The 18,059-nt window shown below is 45.0% G+C and overlaps 1 pseudogene; it reads left to right on the forward strand.

The window, feature by feature from the left end:
• The first annotated feature begins 13,183 nt into the window (after window positions 1-13,183).
• LOC123405987 lies at window positions 13,184-15,130 on the forward strand (annotated as a pseudogene).
• Window positions 15,131-18,059: the final 2,929 nt, after the last annotated feature.

The raw sequence follows: 18,059 nt of genomic DNA on the forward strand, positions 1-18,059 counted from the left end.
TTGTACTGTTTTTGTTGCATATATTCCATCTGTGTTTTTTAGTCCCAAGATTTCTTAATAGATTGATTATTTTGTACTGTTTTTGTTGCATATGTGACGAGAATTCGAGGGATCGTTCCTTTGCTGGTCGAATTATTCTTCGTTTGACTCTGTTTTCTGAGGAACTCGATCAAGCACACTGATTTATCGTTACAATAAGATTACAATCTTAGGGGAGTTAGTTGACTCGAAGCTCGATCAAAGTTATCGCGAAATTCGCCGACAATACGATCATCAAGGAGAAGCAAACTTTTCTTAGAAAAAGTAATATATTGGATCTTCTGTGTCTTATTTCATGATTGGATTCAGAATGTGAGAAGGTAATTGATTCTAGCCGGATGACCGATCAGGAATAGCATCGGTCGCCTAACGGAGCAACATTACGTGTTTGTCATGCACAATGCCGTGAAACACGCGTGTGACCCATGCACCGGTGATTCTCTTTTCAACGACTCGCGGACCTTTTTTTTTCAGAAAAAGGAGGATGACCCCCGGTCTTTCATCTCGAAGATGCATGCAACCACTTTATTATTTATTCACAAAGATCTTATAAAGCAATGCATCAATATTTCTGAAGCCGCCCTCTCGGCAACATCTGTCGCTACTCCTATCCAATGGTGAAGGGGTGCAGAAAGCGTGAGTCACATACCCATATCTCTCACCTAGCCTAACATCTAAAGCCGAAGGCCTCAACCGAGCCACGTACCGGGTCAGGGGCACAAACCGGTCCATCGCACCGTCATAGGTCGTCGCCACCGCCTTCCATCAATCCATCTTCAAAACAGTTACTGACGCATCGACCTTGCAAGGCCTGTCGTCGATGCCCCCACGACGCCAAACATCGCCTCCTCCCTACGCACGCTCATCATCACGCATCCGTCGCCGAGACTTTGCTGCGCCTCGCCGTCGAGACTCCATGGCGTTGATGTGTCACTGGGAACGCCGCTCCACCGTAGATGCCGACCAATGGTCCCTCGAGCCCGTGCGTACCTCCATCAATGACACCCCAAGGGGGGAAACGACTCGTCGTCATCTGATCTACTGATCTAGGATTTTCCCTGGAGGTAGCAGAGAGTGGCCTTGAACTTCTCCTCGATGATGCCTTGAGTAAGGGAACGATGTAGACAGTGCCGCCATCGCTGGCCTTGGCAGTAGCCGAAAGCAAGCTTTCACCCATATTTGTTCGAGGAACCCATCTCTCCTGCACGGGCCACCACATCCTGCGACGTCCCCGGAGCGGGATCCCAAGATCCACCGCCACTGGGACGCTACAAGGACCCCCCACCTGGCCGTCATCCCTGACGAAGGGGACGACACCACCACCTTGTTCAGATCCAGTAGCACGCCAACGCCTCCTGCTGCCCCCAATCACATCTGTGAAGGAGGACCGTTAACGCGGGCGCCCACCACCGCTTAGGGCCGCCGGACGGCGCCCGAGCCCGACCACCCGGAGGAGAACCGATCTGGGGTGGGGAACCCCAGATCCGCTGCCGCCAGCCCCCGTAGCGCCACCGGGATCCCATCGGGCCGCCGCCCAAGCATTACAACTCCCCCTCCATGTCGTAAGCCCAGGGGCGTCGTCGCATCTCAGCCAGAGGATCCCCTCGTGAAGAAGGGAGGAAGGCCCGCCGTCCGCCGTCTGCCGGGCGAGCTTCGCTCAACGGCCTCCTCCGACAGCGGCGGGGAAGCAGGGGAGGAGGGAGGTTGAGGGTGGCGGCTGCTAGGGATCCCGAGTCGCCCCCTAGGGGCGACACGAATGGTTCAAACTTACAATCTTATCATCTCTTTATGCGTCCCTCTCTTTCATACTACCTCCTCCCCCAAAAATGCAAAAAAAAACTCCTCCCCATTCAAGCGTCGCCGATGAGCTCCCCATTTACCTCGATCTTGCACACAAGGCTACGAGAGAGAGCCATGCGCGAGGCCACGACCTCCTCCCTTTTTTGCCCGAGCCAAGCTGTTCACTACTAGGAAAAATCTTGTGGATGGAGGCTTAACAGTAGCACGACTTAGAGAAACATGCTACTGCTACTTAACAGTAGCACGGGGTGGCAAATCGCTAAAAAACAGCGCTGCTGGTACGGTATCTCCACCGTATCCATCCGACTATGTAGAGTAGCAGCGCGACAAGATGGAAACGATGTTGTTGCTAAACTGTTAGCAGTAGCGTGTGGGCGAAAGACACGATGCAACTATTGTTGTACTATGCCACTTTTGGAAATATGCCCTAGAGGCAATGATAAAATAGTTATTATTATATTTCCTGTTTCAAGATAATCGTTTATTATCCATGCTATAATTGTATTGAATGAAAACATAGATACATGTGTGGATACATAGACAAAACAATGTCCCTAGCAAGCCTCTAGTTGGCTAGCCAGTTGATCAAGGATGGTCAAGGTTTTCTGACCATATGCAAGTGTTGTCACTTGATAACTGGATCACATCATTAGGAGAATCATGTGATGGACTAGACCCAAACTATGAACGTAGCATGTATTCGTGTCATTTTATTGCTATTATTTTCTGTGTGTCAAGTATTTATTCCTATGACCATGAGATCATATAACTCACTGACACCGGAGGAATACCTTGTGTGTATCAAACGTCGCAACGTAACTGAGTGACTATAAAGGTGCTCTACAGGTATCTCCGAAGGTGTCCGCTGAGTTAGTATGGATCAAGACTGGGATTTGTCACTCCGTGTGACAGAGAGGTATCTCGGGGTCCACTCGGTAATACAACATCACAAACAAGCCTTGCAAGCAATGTGACTAAGTGTAAGTCACCAGATCTTGTATTACAGAATGAGTAAAGTGACTTGCCGGTAACGAGATTGAAATAGGTATACGGATACCGACGATCGAATCTCGGGCAAGTAACATACCGAATGACAAAGGGAATGACATACGGGATTATTTGAATCCTTGGCATAGAGGTTCAACCGATAAGATCTTTGGAGAATTTGTAGGATCCAATATGGGCATCCAGGTCCCGCTATTGGATATTGACCGAGGAGTGTCTCGGGTCCTGTCTACATAGTTCTCGAACCCGCAGGGTCTGCACGCTTAAGGTTCGATGATGTTTTAGTATAGTTGAGTTATATGTGTGGTTACCGAAGGTTGTTCGGAGTCCAGGATGAGATTACGAACATCAGGAGGTTTTCCGGAATGCTCCGGAAATGAAGATTGATATATAGGACGGTTTCATTTGGTCACCGAAAACTTTCGGGCATTACCGGAATTGTACCGGGAGTGACGAATGGGTTCCGAGTATTCACCGGGAGGGGCCCACCCACCCTGGAGTGAGCCCAGTGACCCTAGGGTGGCGCACCAGCCCTTAGTGGGCTGGTGAGGCCAGCCAAATAGGGCCATGGTGCCAAAAGTGGAAAATACCAAAAGAAAAGAAAAAAAGGAAAGAGGGAGGTGGGAAGGAAGGAGTGGACTCCTTTCCCCAAACCGAATTGGGGTGGGAGTCCACCTCCTCCTTAGGCCGCGCCCTTGGGGACCCCTTGAGCCCCAAGGCTAGCCCCTCCCCTCCTCCTATATATACTGGTGGTTTTAGGGCTTTTGAGAAACAACTTTGCCACGTGCAACTCAAACCTATACCACGTAGTTCTCCCTCTAGATCGGATTTCTGCGGAGCTCGGGAGGAGCCCTGCAGGAGTAGATCATCACCACCACCGGAGTGCCGTCACGCTACCGGAGAAATCATCTACTTCTCTGTCTCTCTTGATGGATCAAGAAGGAAGAGATCGTCATCGAGTTGTACGTGTGCTGAACATGGAGGTGTCGTCCGTTCGGCACTAGATCGGAACGGACCGTGGGACGAATCGTGGGACGACGGTGATTTGAATCACAAAGCTGTACCACTACATCAACCGCGTTTCTTAACGCTTCCCACTTAGCGATCTACATGGGTATGTGGATCTAATCTCCTCTCATAGATGGATATCACCATGATAGGTCTTCGTGTGCATAGGAATTTTTTTGTTTCCCATGCAACGTTCCCCAACAGTGGTATGAGAGCTAGGTTCATGCGTAAATGTTATCTCGAGTAGAACACAAAAGGTTTTTTGGGCGTTGATGTTCGATTTGCTTCCCTCCTTAGTCTTTTCTCGATTCAGCGGTATTGTTGGATTGAAGCGGTCCGGACCGAGATTACTCGTACGCTTATGAGAGACTGGTTTCATCGACTGATATGCAGCTCGTTGCATAAAGATGACTGGCGGGTCTCGGTTTCTTCAACTTTAGTTGAATTATTTTTGACCGAGGCGGTCCTTGGAGAGAGGTTAAATAGCAATTTGCACATCTCCGTTGTGATTTTTGCGTAAGTAAGATGCGATCATACTAGATACCCATAGCAGCCACGTAAAACATGCAACAACAAATTAGAGGACGTCTAACTTGTTTTTGCAGGGTATGCTTGTGATATGATATGGCCAATGACGTGATGTGATATATTGGATGTATGAGATGATCATGTTGTAATAGTTAATATCGACATGCACGTCGATGCTACGGCAACCGACATGAGCCATATGGTTGTCTTTAAACTACCGTTTGTGTTTGCAGATGCGTTTACTATATTGCTAGGTCATAGCTTTAGTAGTAATAACATAGATAGCACGACAACCTCGATGGCGGCACGATGATGGATATCATGATGATGGAGATCATGGTGTGGCGCCGCTGACAAGAAGATCATGCCGGTGTTTTGGTGATGGAGATCAAGAAGCACAAGATGATGGCCATATCATGTCACTTATGAATGGCATGTGATGTTAATCTTTTTATGCACCTTATTTTGCTTAGAACGATGGTAGCATTATAAGGTAATCTCTCACTAAAACTTCAAGATGAAATTGTGTTCGCCCCGACTGTGCACCATTGCGATAGTTCGTCGTTTCGAGACACCACGTGATGATCTTGTGTGATAGACTCAACGTTCACATACAACGGGTGCAAAACAGTTGCGCATGCGGAACACTCGGGTTAAACTTGACGAGCCTAGAATGTGCAGACATGGCCTCGGAACACAAGAGATTGAAAGAACCAACATGAATCGTATAGTTGATATGATTAGAATAGATATTTCTTAGCACTGAAACTATTCTCAACTAACCTGATGATCGGACTTGAGTTAGTGGATTTGTATCATGTACCACTCAAATGACTAGAGAGATGTACTTTTTGAGTGGGAGTTTATCAGTAGTTTGATTAGTTAAACTCTAATTATCTTAAATGTAGTCTAAGTCCACTTTGCAATATTTTATGTTGTAGATCAATGGCTCACGCAGTAGCAACCCTGAATTTCAATACGTTCCTAGAGAAAGCTAAGTTGAAACATGATGGAAGCAACTTTGTAGACTGGGCTCGTAATCTAAACCTGCTCCTGTAAGCTGGGAAGAAGGTTTATGTCCTTAATGCTGCGATAGGAGATGAACCACCCGCTACGTCTAGCCAAGATGTTTTGAACGCCTGGTTAACACGTAAGGAGGACTACTCAGTAGTTCAATGTGCAATCTTGTATGGCTTAGAACCGGGACTTCAACGTCGCATTGAGCGTCATGGAGCATATAAGGTGTTCCAGGAGTTGAAGTTTATCTTTCAGAAGAACGACCGGATCGAGAGGTATGAGACCTCCGATAAATTCTATGCTTGCAAGATGGAGGAGAATTCGTCTGTCAGCGAACATGTGCTCAAAATGTCAGGGTACTCAAACCGTCTAGGTGAGCTGGGGATTGAACTCCCGCAAGAGGCTATCACTGACAGAATTCTTCAATCACTGCCACCTAGCTATAATAGCTTTGTGTTGAACTATAACATGCAAGGGATGAATAAGTCACCCGGCGAGTTATTTGCGTTGCTGAAAGTCGCGGAGTCAAAACTCCGAAAAGAGCATCAAGTGTTGATGGTCAATAAGACCACTGGTTTCAAGAGAAACGACAAAGGCAAGAAGGGTAACTCCAAGAAGAGCGGCAATCCTGTTGCCAATCCGAAGAAGAAACCCAAGGCTGGACCTAAGCCTGAAACAGAGTGTTATTATTGCAAGGGAATGGGTCACTAGAAGCGCAACTGCCCCAAGTATTTGGCTGATAAGAAGGGAGCCAAGGAAAAATCATGTATATTTGATATACATGTTATTGATGTGTACATAACCAACTCTTGTAGTAGTGCCTTGGTATTTGATACCGGTTCTATTGCTCATTTTTCCAACTCGAAGTAGGAACTGCGGAATAAACGAAGGCTGGCGAAGGATGAAGTGACGATGCGCGTGGGAAATGGTTGCAAGGTTGATGCAATCGCCGTCGGCACACTCTCACTTGAGTTACCATCAGGATTAGTTATGAACTTAAATAATTGTTATTTAGTGCGTGCGTTAAGCATGAACATTATATCTGGATCATGTTTATTGCGAGACGGTTACTCGTTTAAGTCACAGAATAATGTTTGTTCTATTTCTATGAGTAATATCTTTTATGGTCATGCACCCAATGTGAGAGGATTGTTCATATTGAATCTTGATAGCAATGATACACATATACATAACATTGAGACCAAAAGATGTAGAGTTAACAATGATAGCGCCATGTTTTTGTGGCACTGCCGCTTAGGTCATATTAGTGTAAAGCGCATGAAGAAACTCCATTCCGATGGGCCTTTGGAGTCACTTGATTTTGAATAACTTGACACGTTAGAAACAAGCCTCATTGGCAAGATGACTAAGACTCCGTTCTCCGGAACAATGGAGCGTGCAAGTGACTTATTGAAGATCATACATACCGATGTGTGCGGTCCAATGAGTGTGGAGGCCCGCGGTGGATATCGTTATTTTCTCACCTTCACTGACGATTTGAGTAGGTATGGATATATCTACTTGATGAAGCATAAGTCTGAAACATTTGAGAAGTTCAACCAATTTGAGAGTGAAGTTGAAAATCATCGTAATAAGAAGATCAAGTTCCTAAGTTCTGATCGTGGGGGTGAGTATCTGAGTTTCGAGTTTGGTGCTCACTGTTGGAATTATGCCCTAGAGGCAATGATAAATAAGTTGTTATTGTAAACCCTGTATCAAGATAATCGTTTATTATCCATGCTATAATTGTATTGAATGAAGACTTATATACATGTGCGGATACATAGACAAAACACTGTCCCTAGCAAGCCTCTAGTTGGCTAGCCAGTTGATCAAGGATAGTCAGGGTCTTCTGACTATGTACAAGGTGTTGTTGCTTGATAACTAGATCACATCATTGGGAGAATCATGTGATGGACTAGACCCAAACTAATAGACGTAGCATGTTGATCGTGTCATTTTGTTGCTACTGTTTTCTGCGTGTCAAGTATTTATTCCTATGACCATGAGATCATATAACTCACTGACACCGGAGGAATGCTTTGTGTGTATCAAATGTCACAACGTAACTGGGTGACTATAAAGATGCTCCACAGGTATCTCCGAAGGTGTTCGTTGAGTTAGTATGGATCAAGACTGGGATTTGTCACTCCGTGTGACGGAGAGGTATCTCGAGGCCCACTCGGTAATACAACATCACACACAAGCCTTGTAAGCAATGTGACTTATTGTAAGTCACGGGATCTTGTATTAGGGAACGAGTGAAGAGACTTGCCAGTAAACGAGATTGAAATAGGTATGCGGATACTGACGATCGAATCTCGGGCAAGTAACATACCGAAGGACAAAGGGAATGACATACATGATTATATGAATCCTTGGCACTGAGGTTGAAAAGATAAGATCTTCGTAGAATATGTAGGATCCAATATGGGAATCCAAGTCCCGCTATTGGATATTGATCGAGGAGTCCCTCGGGTCATGTCTACATAGTTCTCGAACCCGCAGGGTTTGCACACTTAAGGTTCGGCGTTGTTTTATGCGTATTTGAGTTATATGGTTGGTTACCGAATGTTGTTCGGAGTCCCGGATGAGATCACAGACTTCACGAGGGTTTCCGGAATGGTTCGGAGACGAAGATTGATATATAGGATGACCTCATTTGATTACCGGAAAGTTTTCGGCATTACCGGGAATGTACCGGGAGTGACGAATGGGTTCCGGATGTTCACCGGGGGGGGGGGGCAGCCCACCCCGGGGAAGCCAATAGGCCTTAGGGGTGCCGCACCAGTCCTTAGTGGGCTGGTGGGGAAGCCCAAGAAGGCCCGTGCGCAGGATAAAAGAAAATCAAAGAGAAAAAAAGGGGAAGCGGGAAGGAAGGGAAGGACTCCACCTTCCAATCCTAGTTGGACTAGGATTGGAGGAGGATTCCTCCTCCCCCCTTCGGCCGACCCCCTTGGGGCTCCTTGAGCCTCAAGGCAAGGCCCCTCCCCTCCCACCTATATATACGGAGGTATTACGGCTGATTTGAGACAACTTTGCCACGGCAGCCCGAGCACATACCTCCACGGTTTTTCATCTAGATCGCGTTTCTGCGGAGCTCGGACGGAGCCCTGCTGAGATTAGATCACCACCAACCTCCGGAGGGCCGTCACACTGCCGGAGAACTCATCTACCTCTCCGTCTCTCTTGCTGGATTAAGAAGGCCGAGATCATCGTCGAGCTGTACATGTGGTGAACGCGGACGTGCCGTCCGTTCGGCACTAGATCGGAGCGGATGGTGGGACGGATCGAGGGACGTGAGGACGTTCCACTACATCAACCACGTTTATTAATGCTTCTGTTGTGCAATCTACAAGGGTACGTATATCTGAAATCCCCCTGTAGATGGACATCACCATGATAGGTCTTCGTGCGTGTAGGAAATTTTTTGTTTCCCATGCGACGTTCCCCAAGAGTGGCATCATGAGCTAGGTTCATGCGTAGATGTCATCTCTAGTAGAACACAAAAGTTTTTGTGGGCGGTGATGTGCGATTTGCTGCCCTCCTTAGTCTTTTCTTGATTCCGCGGTATTGTTGGATCGAAGCGGCTCGGACCGACATTACTCGTACGCTTACAAGAGACTGGTTTCATCGCTACGAGCAACCCCGTTGCTCAAAGATGACTGGCGAGTGTCATTTCTCCAACTTTAGTTGAATTGGATTTGACCGAGGAGGTCCTTGGATGAGGTTAAATAGCAATTCATATATCTCCGTTGTGGTGTTTGCGTAAGTAAGATGCGATCCTACTAGATACCCATGGTCACCACGTAAAACATGCAACAACAATTAGAGGACGTCTAACTTGTTTTTGCAGGGTATGCTTGTGATGTGATATGGCCAATGATGTGATGTGATATATTGGATGTATGAGATGATCATGTTGTAATAGTTAATATCGACTTGCACGTCGATGGTACGGCAACCGGCAGGAGCCATAGGGTTGTCTTAAAACTAATGTTCGTTCTTGCAGATGCGTTTACTATATTGCTAGGATGTAGCTTTAGTAGTAATAGCATGAGTAGCACGACAACCCCGATGGCGACACGTTGATGGAGATCATGGTGTGGCGCCGGTGACAGAAGATCGTGCTGGTGCTTTGGTGATGGAGATCCAGAAGCACGTGATGATGGCCATATCATGTCACTTATGAATTGCATGTGATGTTAATCCTTTTATGCACCTTATTTGCTTAGGTCGACGGTAGCATTATGAGGTGATCTCTCACTAAAATTTCAAGACAAAATTTTGTTCTCCCCGACTATGCACCGTTGCTACAGTTCGTCGTTTCGAGACACCACGTGATGATCGGGTGTGATATACTCAATGTTCACATATAACGGGTGCAAAACAGTTGCTAAAACTCCGTTCTCCAGAACAATGGAGCGTGCAAGTGACTTGTTGGAAGTCATACATACCGATGTGTGTGGTCCGATGAGTGTGGAGGCACGCGGCGGATATCGTTATTTTCTCACCTTCACTGACGATTTGAGTAGATATGGTTATGTCTACTTGATGAAACACAAGTCTGAAACATTTGAAAAGTTCAAGCAATTTCACAGTGAAGTTGAAAATCATCGTAACAAGAAGATCAAGTTCATATGGTCTGATCGTGGGGGTGAATATCAGAGTTTTGAGTTTGGTGCTCACTTAAGACAATGTGGAATTGTTTCACAGTTGACACCGCCTGGAACACCACAGCGTAATGGTGTGTCCGAACGTCATAATCGTACTCTATTAGAGATGGTGCGATCTATGATGTCTCTTACCGATTTGCCGTTATCGTTTTGGGTTATGCATTAGAAACAACTGCATTCACTTTAAATAGGGCACCATCAAAATCCGTTGAGACGGCACCATACGAACTATGGTATGGCAAAAGACCAAAGTTGTCATTTCTTAAAGTTTGGGGGTGTGATGCTTATGTCAAAAAGCTTCAGCCTGAAAAGCTGGAGCCCAAAGCGGAAAAGTGCGTCTTCATAGGTTACCCAAAAGAGACAGTTGGGTACACCTTCTATCTCAAATTTGAGGGCAAAGTGTTTGTTGCTAAGAATAGAGCTTTTCTCGAGAAGGAGTTTCTCTCGAGAGAATTGAGTGGGAGGAAGATAGAACTTGATGACGTTGTCGAACCTCTCATCCCTCTGGATGGTGGCACAGGGCAAGGTGAAACCCTTGTCGCTGCGACGCCTGTTGAGGAGGAAGTTAATAATGATGATCATGAAACTCCGGATCAAGTTCCTGTCGAACCTCGCAGGTCGACGAGACCGCGTACTACTCCAGAGTGGTATGGTAATCCCGTCTTATCAATTATGTTGTTGGACAACAATGAGCGTGCGAATTATGAAGAAGCAATGGTGGGCCCGGATTCAACAAATGGCCGGAGGCCATGAAGTCCGAGATAGGATCTATGTACGAAAACAAAGTGTGGACTTTGGAAGTACTACCTGAAGGCCGCAAGGCTATTAAGAAGAAATGGATCTTTAAGAAGAAGATGGACGCTGACGGTAATGTGACCGTTTATAAAGCTCGACTTGTGGCAAAGGGTTTTTCACAAGTTCAAGGAGTTGACTACGATGAGACGTTCTCACCCATAGCGATGCTTAAGTCCGTCAGAATCATTTTAGCATTAGCTGCATTTTTCGATTATGAAATTTGGCAGATGGATGTCAAAACGGCGTTCCTTAACGGTTTCCTTAAGGAAGAGTTGTATATGATGCAACCCGAAGGTTTTGTCGATCCTAAAAATGCTAACAAAGTGTGCAAGCTCCAGCGATCCATTTATGGACTGGTGCAAACATCTCGGAGTTGGAATAAACGCTTTGACGAGGTGATCAAAGCATTTGGGTTTATACAAGTGGTTGGAGAATCTTGTATTTACAAGAAAGTGAGTGGGAGCTCTGTGGCGTTTCTAATATTATATGTGGATGACATATTGCTGATTGGAAACAACATGGAGTTTTTGGAGAGCATAAAGGATTACTTGAATAAAATTTTCTCTACGAAGGACCTAGGAGAAGTTGCTTACATTCTAGGCATAAAGATCTATAGGGACAGATCAAAACGTGTGATAGGACTTTCACAAAGCACATACCTTGATAAAGTTTTGAAGAGGTTCAAAATTCAACAGTCCAAGAAGGGGTTCTTGCCAGTTTTACAAGGTACGAGATTGAGTAAGACTCAGTGCCCAGCAACTAATAAAGATAGAGAGCATATGAGCACCGTCCCCTATGCTTCAGCCATAGGTTCTATCATGTATGCAATGTTGTGCACTAGACCGGACGTTAGCCTGCCCATAAGTATTGCAGGCAGGTTCCAGACTAATCCAGGAGTGGATCACTGGCGGCGGTCAAGAATATCTTGAAGTACCTGAAAAGGACTAAGGAGATGTTTCTCGTGTATGGAGGTGACAAAGAGTTCACTGTAAAAGGTTACATCGATGCAAGCTTTGACACAGATCCGGACGACTCTAAGTCACATAACGGATATGTATTTATTCTTAATGGGGGTGAGGTAAGCTGGTGCAGTTCCAAGCAAAGCGTCGTAGCTGATTCTACATGTGAAGCGAAGTACATGGTTGCCTCGGAGGCAGCTAAGGAGGGTGTCTGGATGAAGCAGTTCATGACGGATCTTGGAGTGGTGCCGAGCACAGTGAATCCAATAACCTTGTTTTGTGACAACACGGGTGCCATTGCCTTAGCAAAGGAACCACGATTTCACAAGAAGACCAGACACATCAAACGACGCTTCAACCTCATCCGCGACTACGCCGAAGGGGAGGACGTAAATATATGCAAAGTGCACACGGATCTGAATGTTGCAGACCCGCTGACTAAACCTCTTCTACAGGCAAAGCATGATCAACACCAGAACTGTATGGGTGTTAGATTTATTACAATGTAATTCGCATGGTGATGTGAGGGCTAGATTATTGACTCTAGTGCAAGTGGGAGACTGTTGGAATTATGCCCTAGAGGCAATGATAAATAAGTTGTTATTATAATTCCTGTATCAAGATAATCGCTTACTATTGATGCTATAATTGTATTGAATGAAGACTTAGATACATGCGTGGATACATAGACAAAACACTACTAGGAGAAGGGCTATAGATGATATAGACACTAATGGCGCACCAGACAAGTAGTGCGCCATTACTATATAGCAGGGGCGCACCATGTGCATGTGTGCCATTAGTGTGATGGACACTAATGGCACACCACACACTCGGTGCGCCACTACTATATTTTTTTTTGCAAAACTACTAATGGCGCACCATCAGCTGGTGCGCCATTAGTAACCAGGGTTACTAATGGCACATCTGTAGCTGGTGCGCCACTAATATAATTTTTTTTCCAAAACTACTAATGGCGCACCACTAGCAGGTGCGCCATTAGTAACCAGGGTTACTAATGGCGCATCTGTAGGTGGTTGGTGCACCACTACTATAAATTTTTTTTTTGCAAAACAACTAATGGCGCACCACGAGCTGGTGCGCCATTAGCCACTCACACATCGCCTCCTCCCCTGCCCCGTCGCGCGGCGCCGCGAGGAGCCGAGCCGACCGCTGACGCCCACGGATCTGAGCTCTCGCCCCCGCTCGACCTCGCTGCTGCGTCCTCTGCCAGGGCTCGACCTCCCGCCCTGCCTCCCCACCCGCATCACCATCTTCCCCTTGTTCATCCTCCCCTTCCGCTCCTAGCTAGGGTTTTGCCTGCCGCGCGCCCGCCCGCCCGACGTAGACAGCGCGATGGAGCCCACCTCGTCGTCGGCGGTGGCACGACAGACGTGGGAGCTAGAGAACAACATCCCGGCGGCCCCCTCCAACCCGGACGCCATGGACGCGATCTACCGCTATGATGAGGCGGCCAATGGTCGGGCCCACCAGGAGAAGCCCTGGGCCACCGACCCGCACCACTTCCGTCGCGCCAGGATCTCCGCCCTCGCGCTCCTCAAGATGGTCGTCCATGGCCACGCCGGCGGCACCATCGAGATCATGGGCCTCATGCAGGGCAAGTTCCAGGGCGACTCCATCATCGTCATGGACGCCTTCGCGCTCCCCTCGAGGGCACCGAAGCCAGGGTCAACGCCCAGGCCGACGCCTACGAGTACATGGTCAAGTACACCACCATCAACAAGCAGGTACAGCACCCGCCCCCAAATCCTTCCGCCACCATCGTCCCTGATTATTTTTGGAGCTCCTGATCTGACCAGATGTTGCAATGCTGCTCTGAATAGACTGTCTATTTCCTTTTTTGCGCATCAAAATTGCTAATAGTTACCACCAGTAATTGCTACTGTTAGGGTGTTACCTTGTCACATGTAGCCTGTATGAAATGTTTTGGGTGGGTGGATTACCAGGCAATGCTGCTAATTTGTTGTATATATGCGTCTTGCGGTTAGGTGCATCAACTTGTGCAGTTAAATATGGACAATTCCTTCTTGCTTATATGATCTTAATAGCTCTGTGTTTTAGTTTTGAACTTGTCTGCCTTTGTGTAAGTTTGCCCATCTGTTGTAGACATCGATTACTTGACTTAGCTTGCTGACGTACTGGGTAATCTAATGCAGTTGTATCAATTTATCTGGTAGTTATCATGCTCAATTAGTAGTGGTGTCATACAGTAGTATTTAGTGTGGGATTTAACAGGGCCCAATGCTTACATATTTTCTTTCACCATTGAATGTGATGTATAGAATTGTTCTGTACCACCTATTTTATTCAACAAGATAGAAGATTCCCCCCCCCTATTTTTGATATCTTAGATATAGTACATATCCTTGATTGTCTATTTGTGCTTGTTTAATCTGTTTTGGCAAAGAATAATTTAGAGTCTATTGCAACTGAGATATGTGAACTTGGGAAGTAATGTGCACGGGCAGGTTTGTGTTAGGTGTTTACTGTTAATTACTTATCAAACTAACTTGCATATGTTCTCCATATGGATAGGCTGGAAGGTTGGAAAATGTGGTTGGCTAGTACCACTCACATCCTGGTTATGGATGTTGGCTGTCAAGCATTGATGTTTCAACTCAGATGCTTAATCAGCAGTTTCAAGAACCATTCTTGGCTGTTGTGATAGACCCTACAAGGACTGTTTTTGCTGGTAAAGTGGACATTGGAGCTTTTAGGACATATCCAAAAGATTACAAGCCACCGGATGAGCCTGTGTCTGAGTATCAGACCATACCACTCAAGAAGATAGAAGATTTTGGTGTTCACTTCAAACAGGTAATGCGATCAATTCTTTAATTTATATTTTTGCAAGCTTGTGTTTTAGTTCTGTTCTAATTCTATTTTCATGCAGTACTATTCTTTGGATATAACCTATTTCAACTCATCCCTCGACTCTCACCTCCTTGATCTACTCTGGAACAAGTACTGGGTCAACAAATTGTCTTCGTCACCACTTCTGGGTAACAGGGATTATGTTGTTCGACAAATCTTTGATTTAGGTAAGCATTCCCCTTGTCGAAATATTTCTGGGAACCTGTTTTCTGGTTATGTCTAGTTTGGCCTTGCAATAAATAGAGAGAGTGATAACTACTTTTGTGCTACACAGCTGATAAACTAGAGCAGGCTGAAGGGCAACTGGCACACAGTCGATTTGGCATGCTTATGCCATCACAGCGAAAGAAAGAGGTCAGTTTCTGTGTTCATGCCCTTTAAACTTGGTTATCCTCAGTGTACACCACTGTCCTCTTGGCTCGTCTGAAGGTTCACAAAGCCGTTACTATTTTGGGGTCTCCATAATCGTTTCAGTTTCTGCATCTTTCATGTGCCATATCAATATCTGCTTGTGTGTTTAGTACACCCTCTATTCCTAAAACTGCTAAAACGTCTTTCATTTAGGAACAGATGTATTATCATGTTGTTTGTTTTGTTAATTTTTTGTCACTTCCCATAATAAATGGATGGTCCTGTATGTCTGATTGTCAAACTATTGATATAATGATGGCGTTCTATTAGGTCAATTATCACTCCCTATTCTATGATGTTTTGCATATTTCAATATGGGATACATACGAGCTGAAATGAGTGAACAAACACACTTAAACGTCTCTACATACATTTATTTTAGAAAAAAGTTGGAACATCTTGTAATAGTGAATGGAGGGAGTAACTGACCTTATGCCTGTCACATTGCCATGTTATCTTCATATGGATATGTTACAAATCTCTGCTATTTGTTTATTAAACGAAGAAAGTATAACAGATATGATGCTAATTTTATGGTGATGTATAAAAAAATATTAGTAGTGCGAAGATTGTGAAAATGGTTGAGCCCCTAGGAGAGGCTGATGGTGTTGTTTGATACTTCGATGCTATGCTGTCCTATGTAGTTATGAAATGTTTTATGTCAATTACTTCATTGAGCTTGAGTGCATGAAACGAGGGATTGTACCAGACCTATATAGATCTAGTTTGCTTTGTTATTGCAGTTTTGTAATATGTTCCTCCTACACCATGTATATTTACACTTACATACAAAAATGGTTCTTTATTTCTCAAGTACTCTCAGTTCCTACCCATCTTGTACTTTCGGACGTGGATCAATTTAATACTATCCTTGACATGGAAAAAGATGAGTTGGCTCCTGAGATAGAAGAGGAAGAAGTAAGACAGTACCGACTCTGAGAATCAAGCTAATTTTGTTATGTTCTCACTGCTCACAATCTTTCCCATATATTGTGGATTCACTTGCCAATACAGGAAGGCGAGATAGAGTATGTTGAAGGTGATGATATCGAGATGGGTGACATGGATGATATGGAAGATTTTGAAGGCTTTGGTGATGAAGATGGTAAACATTTCCCTTGTTTCTACTGATTTTAATTTTGCATGTTATAGAGTGCTCTGATTTGCGAAGATACTTCTCATTTTTATGTGTTCACTAGATAATGTAAAGAAACTTTAGGTTTTCTGAATTATAGGCCTTGAAATTCCATTCTGACTTGTTTAATTAAGTATGCGGTGTAGAAATATTTATTTGGACAAAATGGTTATTTGGCATAGTAGTGCCAACTACAAAATACAAAATAATTGCAGTAGTGGCCTAGGGGGGATCATACAGCATGTCGCCTATAAACATTGATAAAATCCAACACATCTTACTGTCTTGTCAGTTGTCACGTACGATTTGATATACAACACATAAAGTAGTAGTGGCCTGGGGGGGATCAGTAATTATGCTTTTCTCTTTATGAAAGCTCTTTGGATGGTTTCTTTATTGTAGAGGTTCTCCCAAAATATGCATTTGTTTCACAATGTTAGTTTTTCTTTCAAAGTGATTTCATCGTGTCGTACGCTAATTTGAACTAGCACAAATTCCTGCCGGAGCATAATTTGTTCCTCACCTTTCCGCAACAGGTGGAAGAAGACGCGGACAGGGATAGCAGGCAAAGGACGCGAATGTGATTCTCCAGGCACGGCTTCAGTAACATGCTTGGTGTCGATGATGTTGTAATTTAGATAATTTTGCATGTCTTTCTCGTGATGACTGTAGCTCTCTTCTATGTGATGGTAGTTTAGATGATCGATATCGACTTGTAATGTGAAGACAAACTCGCTACTCGCGGTCTCGAGACTTGTAATGTTCTAACTTTGTTCGGTATTTTAAATTCGGAGACTAATATGATGAATTGTATTCGGAGACTAATCATCTATTGTATTCGATAAATCTGTTGTTTTTTTGTTGTGCTCTCTATATTCTGTGCAGTAATATGTTTTGTAATCTGTGCAAATATCAGAAAAAGAAGAAAAAAATAATACCTAATATTCATACTAGTGCGCACCACTCAGCACTTTAATGGCGCACTACAAAAGCACACTAGTGGCGCATCGTCAACTAGTGCGCCATTAGTAAGCCAGAGCACATGGGTAAATATGGCCCCTGGGAGGCATACTAATGGCGCACCATGAGCTATACTATTGGCGCACTGCCTGGTGCGCCATTAGTATACCAGATACTAATGGTGTACCATGAACTATACTAATGATGCACTGCTTGGTGCGCCATTAGTATACCAGATACTAATGGCGCACCATGAGCTATACTAATGGCGCACTGCCTGGTGCGCCATTAGTATACCAGATACTAATGGCGCACCACTGGTGCGCCATTAGTAAAAAAGTTCTAATGGCGTGATGCTACTGGCGCACCTGTAGTGCGCCATTAGTAGCCAGAACAGGTGCGCCACTAGCAGGCCTTTTCCTAGTAGTGAAACAATGTCCCTAGCAAGCCTCTAGTTAGCTAGCCAGTTGATCAAGGATAGTCAGGGTCTTCTGACTATGTACAAGGTGTTGTTGATTGATAACTAGATCACATCATTGGGAGAATCATGTGATGGACTAGACCCAAACTAATAGACGTAGTATGTTGATCGTGTCATTTTGTTGCTACTGTTTTCTGCGTGTCAAGTATTTATTCCTATGACCATGAGATCATATAACTCACTGACACCGGAGGAATGCTTTGTGTGTATCAAACGTCACAACGTAACTGGGTGACTATAAAGATGCTCTACAGGTATCTCCGAAGGTTTCCGTTGAGTTAGTATGGATCAAGACTGAGATTTGTCACTCCGTGTGATGGAGAGGTATCTCGGGGGCCACTCAGTAATAC

Source organism: Hordeum vulgare, chromosome 6H, assembly GCF_904849725.1.
Source record: "Hordeum vulgare subsp. vulgare chromosome 6H, MorexV3_pseudomolecules_assembly, whole genome shotgun sequence".
Classification (NCBI taxonomy): Eukaryota; Viridiplantae; Streptophyta; class Magnoliopsida; order Poales; family Poaceae; genus Hordeum; species Hordeum vulgare.